Here is a 7,500-nt window from a genome sequence, read left to right as displayed (position 1 = left end):
CGGGAAAATGCTTTTTATTTGGTTTTCAGTTGATTAAACCTTAATTTTCATTAAAATTTTGAAGTTTTTCAAAAAAAAATTTTTTTTCGCCCCCTGATTATTCAGGCCAATTTTGGAGGGGGGGCGACATAAACTTTGAAAAATATTTGCAACGGCCTTATCAACTATTCAAATTTAACTAAGTTTGAAGATTATTTTGTAACTTTTTTCCTTTAGTACACAGCTAAAAAAGCAGTAATTCAGCTGCGTGTAAAAGGCCTGGGTGTAAAATAAATATTGCATTATTTTAGGCAATTTCATGTGATTTTACACCCTGAAATAAGTAGCCCATCAGTATGGGAAACCTACTTGACCGAAATGTCAAGCTCATATATACGTTTATCCTTACAGATCTCCATCGGTCTGATGGCCGAGTGGGCTAAGGCGCCAGTCCTTACTGTTGGTGCTGGTTTTGAATCCTGTCGGATGCAACTTTTTTTTGTGTTTGCAAAAACTGTACATGCAGTGTGTAATATTTAGTGTTTATTTTGAGGAAGGTGATGTGCATGCTTTTGCATGCGATTTTACCATCGGATTTTTTGCTGCGTATGCTTACTAGGTTCCCGGAAACTCTGTTATCAACTTTGAAATAATCGACTGTTGAAATGTCCTCCATATCTCAGATTAGGAAGTAACTTAACACAAGTTATGGTGAAACAACGAAATAAATGATATGGAAATTTAAGAAAAATACGGTCGCAGAATTCGAATTTGGCCAATTTTGCCACATGGTTTTTTAAAATGTCTGTAAAAAATTCTGTGTATGTCTGCACATTTGACTAGAATTCAAATATATCAATTGAGAGTCATATAAATTCATCAGGAATTGCGTTTTTAAGTATTAGAAAACTAAAGAAATAAGTTTCGGTTGTTACTTTTACAAAACATTAATTTTATGAACCTTTTAAAAAGTCTGTGCACCTCAAACAATGTATGACAGAAGCTTAAATGTCTGTGAAACACAGAAAAATAATTGCATCTGGCATCCTTAACCCAAAGTCCCACAAAACCGTCGGATATTCGAACTTAGAATAATCGAAACTGTACTAAGGGTTCGGTCTACTATCGGCAAATCTCGATCTACCTTTGACAAATGGAAGCCTAACATTTCAAAAGGGCACATAACATTTGTGAACAAGAGTGTATCCCCTTCACTCAAATGACAGTTTAAAAAGGGTGTAATAGGCATACACTCTTGTTTACAAAAGTTATGTGCTCTTTTGAAACGGAAGGCACGAAATTACGATCAAAATTGTACGACCGATATTTGTAATAGCATTTTCGCGTTTTTTTTTTCAGCGTTAAAAAACATGAAACTTATGTTAAAAAAATGAATAAGGGATCATAAAAACAGTCCAGTCTAGAATATTCAAAACCTCGATAAGGGGTCATTATAATCCGAATTCAAGAAGTAATTCTTGAGTAGTTTTTTTGAGAAAAAGTCCCAAAAATCATGCAATGCAGGCTGTAAAAACTTTTGTTTTGCAAGATTTAAAAAAATCTTACTAAGCAATTCTCTACGAAATCAGCTGATTTTGAACATTTAAATTTATGATTTTTGTTTATTTGGATCAAACTTTTCAGTGTCTCTTAGAAAATTTTATAGGAAATTTTCCGAACATAAAAAAACACATGTTTACTACTTTTAAAAATTAAGTAACTGCAAATGTTTCGCTGAAATTAAACATTTGGTGGCTTTATCATGAGAAAGGGGCACTTTATCAAAAAATCTGAAAATACTTTTCGATTTCCAAATTCAATTTTACACAAAAATAAAATAGTTCAAAAAAAATCGATTTATTCCTAAAATCATTTTTTTTTAAATCATAAGGCCGTTGCAAATATTTTTCAAAGTTTATGTCGCACCCCGCCCCCCCCCCCCCCCTTCAAAATTGGTATGAAAAATCAGGGGGCAAAAAAAATATTTTTCCAAAAAACTTAAAAATTTCCATGAAAATAGAAGTCTAATCAACTGAAAACAATCTAAAATGCATTTTTCTGCATTGATAATCATATTTAGCATGTTTGGGTTTGTTTAAAAATGTTTTGATTTTTTATGAAATTCCAATGTACAGCACCGCAAAAATTTTATTTTTCGCAAAAAATAAAATTTTCGTGAATACTTAGATATTTTGGAAACTAATGATGGCAAAACAACTGGACAGGTGTATAATGCAATTTAAAACACTTTTTTCATTGAAATGTTGAAAACATGGCTCGTAATTTCAATTTTTATACTTTTTTATTTTTTTGCTTCAAATTGATTTCTTCAAAATGTTGAAAGGGGGATCAAGTTACCCCTAACATTTTTAAAATGCCGGTTTAAAATATTTTTTTTAAAACGCTTGGCATGATTCGAAGAGTTCATCTGATGAAATACCCTTATAAGCCAAACATAGATGAATGTTTAAGCTTTCAATTCATGCAAAAAGTTTATAGTTTTGTGAGAAATTGACAGAGTTATGTGCGATACAAAAAAGGGGATCAAGTCTCCCCACTCTCCCCTACATAGCTTGCTGGTTTTCCAATCAAGTTAGCATAAAAATAACCCCGACCCCTCTTCGATTTGCGTGAAACCTAGTCCTAAGAGGTAACTTTTGTCCCTGATCATAAATCCGAGGTCCGTTTTTTTATATCTCGTGACGGAGGGGTGGTAAGATCCCATCAATTTTGAACATGCGAAAAAAGAGTTGTTTTTCAATAATTTGCAGCCCGAAACGACGATTTGATGCCGTTTTCAGAATTCCGAAAAAAAGTATTTTTAATCGAAAAAAAAACACTAAAAAAGTTTTAAAAACTCTGCCATTTTCCGTTACCCAATCATTCTAAGGGAAATTCAATGTACTTTTCGTATCCACATTAACCCAGAAAGGTATTTTTTTTTCATTTTTTTTAGTTCATTTTAATAAGTTTGCAGGGTTATTTTTAGAGTGTAATAATATTTTACAAAGTTGTAGAGCAGACACAAACAAAAAAAAAATGTTTAAACATAAGTTATAAGTAATATTAGTTTTGCTTTCGAATGCTTTTTGCAGATTCAGAATTGGTTCAAAAATTGATGTTGGGCTAATTTTCAGATCGAAGCCCGTCAATTTCTCCCATTTAGTGGTGTCTTAAAAATATAAAAAAAATAGATCGTTCATCAATCAATATGGGGGAGTGAGATTGCGCCAAAGTGCTTACAAAAGGTTTGACAAAACCAAAATAGCTACAAATAGTTTGTTGAAAAAGAAAACTTGTTTGCCGATTTTACGTCGTACCAGCCACGAAAACGAACGACCTTCCCGAATCCTCGCCCTACAAATTATCGACGCACGTGAGCAGCATCCAAACCGACCTCTCAAGCCCGGCATTTTGCTCGTACGTGGTTTTTTCCCTACAATCTGGAAAGAAAAAAAAAGCACGATAAACACCTTAATTTCCTTCCCCCGAAAAAAAATACCGCAAAGGAAAAATCGATTGCTATGCGCCATCTACCGTAAAGTTGATAAAGTAAAATTGGTTTGTGGCAAAAGAAACGAATGAATTTTGTGAAAACGATGTGATTCTCAGTAATTTTAAGAATTAATTTCAGTTGTTTTTACCTTGAAAAAGTTGGAATTTCCCCTTCACAAAAGCACGCAAAAGTAATCAATTTCGAGTTGTTTTATTACACGAATCATTACGACGGGGCCAACGGCGGCGTCGCCAGCAGCAGCATTTTCATCTTATGTAACATCTCAAAATTAAGCCGCTCTCATCGTTATGACAAAATATTATTTACCGAGAGTTTGAAAGTGAAAATAAGTACCCGAATGCCGAAGGGAAACCGACAAAAAAAACACAGCGCCTCGGCCGGGATCGGGATTCTGCTGACGAACAGCACCAACAAAAGAGACCAGCCGCAGCAGTAGCAGCAACAGCATGGAGTTTTTCCGAGAAAGAGAGCGAGAGAGCTAGGAAACTCGCGGAAAATTGCTCCCACTCTCGCGCTCTTTTGGAGTGGTTCCAAAATGTTCGCTCATTCTCTTGCTTTTTTTACTCTCTGTGTTTTCTTTTTTTACCTTTCTTTTTTTGGCGGCATCTTCTGGACCGTGCAACACATGATGAGTACGATTTTTCACGAGGGTTTTTTGATTCTTTTTCCCTCCCTTTTGGGGATGGTCACGAGACTTGTTTGTACGTGCAAACAGCACGCGGCACGGTTCTTCAACTCGTCCCGTAACCACCCATCTCGTCGCTTTTTTTTTTTGCTGTTGTCCGTTGTCTGTCTGATGTTTTGGTGAGACTCTGTAGTTTTTTTGAGGTAAACATTTTTTATCCAAGCTTTCTTTATACATCAACTTTAAAGGTTTCCTCTGAAAACGTTTTTTGAAAAATTTTACTTCGGCAAAATTGAAAATTATCAGAGAGATCATAAAATTTCACAAATATCTCTTTTTTGGATTTGGACTCCACGATTTCTCAAATCGATTTTTCTTTGTATTTTTTTATTTGGATGAAACTTTGTCAAAATCTAATTATTCGCTCTACAGCCTTGCCTTGACGTTCTCGATTGCGAGATTCCTACTCGAAACTAGGTGTCCGAAGGCTTGATTGTTTTGGCAATTTGAACTGACGACCTTTGCATCGTGAGTCCAACTGCTTACCAGCAAGGAAACCTGCTTGGAGTAATGCGTGCCTCTGCACTTAACCGATATTCTCAACGCCGATGTCCTGAAACCAAGAGGGTCTCCAATGCTGCAAGTTCCCGTTATAAAGCTTACAATAAACGGCGGTACGCCGAACACATTAAGAGGACGCAAGCGAATCTTCGACGCAGTTCTGGAAGTTTGTGAACCCGGGCAGACGGTAATAACAAAATTCATGCCATTTCAATAACAAATACTGTTAAAATAACAAAACATGTTATGGAATATTCTTGCAAAATCAATTTTTGCATAAGAGTTTAATAATAGTTTGTGTTATCATAACAAAATTAGTTATTGGTCTGATATTGGTTGAAAGCCAAAACAACTTGGGAATAACATTTTTTGTTATGGAGACATAACTCCAACTGTTATTGGGATGATCGGATTAGTTGTTAAAATAACAAAAAAGAATAACAAAGATTTGTTCGAAGAATCACTAAAAATGTTATTAGTCTGTTATTACAATACCAATCCAATAACAAAAAAATCATAACGGCGAATAACATAACTTGTTATAAATAACATAAAATGTTATTGGCCTGGTACTTTCAAATAACAAAAAATGTTATTCCCACATTTTTTCCGTCTGCTCGGGAAGTCGAAGTGCAAAGAGAATGGACTTCCTGCCGTGATGACGTTAGGAGAAACCGTGGCTACTACCAACATCGAGAAATGTGAGCTGTTTGCGAGACACTTTGCTTCAGTATTCCGGCCGCCTGGCACTCCACCGACTTCACAACAGCATCTAGAAACAGTTCCATGTGATTTGATTGATCTTGATGTGCTTCAAATTACGGAGGACATGCTGAAAAGAGGAATTCAGAAACTGAAATCGTCGAATTCTCCTGGCCCTGACTGAATCCCGCCGGTGATCTTCAAGCGTTGCTTCAACCAGATTACTGCCCCACTGCTCCGAGTTTTCAACCTTTCCATGTCGCAGTGCAAGTTTCCTGAGGAGTGGAAAAGATCCGTAATGTTTCCAGTGTTTAAGAAAGGTGCAAAACGGTCGGTCGAGAACTACAGAGGAATTACGTCGCTGTGCTCTGGTTCAAAACTTCTCGAGATCGTGGTCGGGGAAGTCATCATGTTTAACTACCGATCGTTCATCAGTTCTGAGCAGCATGGATTTACACCTGGTCGCTCCGTCACTACTAATTTGATGGAATTTACCAATTTCTGCATTGAAAATCTGGCAGCTGGGCGTCAAGTGGATGCTGTCTATACCGATTTGAAAGCTGCATTCGATCGAATTGACCACGACATTGCCCTTCAAAAATTTGCAAAACTCGGTTTCTCTGCACGTCTTTGTCGCTGGCTTGGCGCTGGTCATATCTCAAAAATCGGATCATTCAGGTGAAAATTGGAACTTCGCTGTCGATGAAGTTCTCCAACGGTTCAGGAGTGGCACAGGGTAGCAACCTCGGCCCGATTGTTTTCAACACTTTCTTCAACGACTCCAACTTTCTCTTCAACGACAACTGCAATCTCTCGTTGGCGTCATCCATAAAGTACGTACGCTCTTAGGGGGGAGGGGGGGTTACCGTAGGTGTGACAAGATGTGACCAAGGGGGGAGGGGGAGTTTGCGAGACTGTGACGTCACGCTAGGTTGTTTTTTATGATTGCATAATATCAATTCGAAATGTACACAATTAAATTAAATCCTCATTTCAAAAATTGTTTGCTTACTATTATTTAGAAGAACCGTCATCAGGGTTGGGTCTGGGGGGTGAGATTGGGCCATACAAATTTCTGCATTTTTGTATGACCCAAAACTCACCCCCAGACCAAATGTCACCCCTGATGACGGTATCACATTATAATTTGTTATACACGGAAAGAAGGTTTATCGTGAATCTTACTAAATTTCGGTTAAAAACCCTAAAAAAATTGGTTGTTTTTTCAACCACCATTTTTTTTAGCTGGAAATCCTAAAAAAAAGTCCTGGATTTGACAGCTGGATCCAGGTCCTAAAAATGATAAATCTAGCTAAATTTTTAGAAAATTTTACTAATTTACAAGCTGGAAAAATGCTGTCAGTCTCAAAAGCTGTATGTTTTGAGAAGGTCTGTTAGCTATTTTAGCTAGATTTTATGGTATTCTAGGAAGTTTTATAGTTAGCCCAGCGAGTTTTTAGGCTTTTTCAACCAGTTTTTTTGGAATCATTCTCAAAATTTTCCATTGATGGCTGCGAAGCCAGGTATTTTCACACATCTTTTTAGCTAGTTTAGCTAACTTTGCCACTATTCTTGGTAGGTGTTTTGGTTGGAATAGCTAATTTTTCCACTATTTCTACAAGTTTTCTTTCAAAAGCCTCCGTTGCTGCCTGCAAAGCACGCATTATTCACCCAGCCTTTTGGCTGATTTAGCTCGTTTCTTTTTTGTTCTTGCTTCGTTTTTCGGTTAGTCCAGCTAATTTTTCGACTGTTTTAACTGGTAATTTCGAAATCATTTTTAAAAATCCCTTGCTGCCTGTAAAGTTGTTTTTTATTTTCGAAAAGACTTTTGCTGGTGTAGCATGATTTTCCGCCAGGGCTGAGCTGTAGGTTAGTCGAGGTTAGTCGTCGACTAACAAGTTCTTTAACAAAAATGTCGCCCTCCTTAAACCATTTGGCGCCCTCAGCAGGGCCCAAGAGAAACTTTGCATTTTGCAAATTTGCCAAGTTGCCGATTTGTGCTGCGCCTTCTTGAAAAAGATAAAGCGCCCCCTCAGGAAGCCCCAGGGCGCCCAAAATGCCATTTTTGCAAATTAAAAAAAAAGAGCCTAAGGGAGATCAGGGCTGAGCTGTAGGT

This window comes from Culex pipiens, unplaced genomic scaffold (genome assembly GCF_016801865.2).
Source record: "Culex pipiens pallens isolate TS unplaced genomic scaffold, TS_CPP_V2 Cpp_Un0111, whole genome shotgun sequence".
Classification (NCBI taxonomy): Eukaryota; Metazoa; Arthropoda; class Insecta; order Diptera; family Culicidae; genus Culex; species Culex pipiens.
This window is presented reverse-complemented; position numbering follows the sequence as displayed.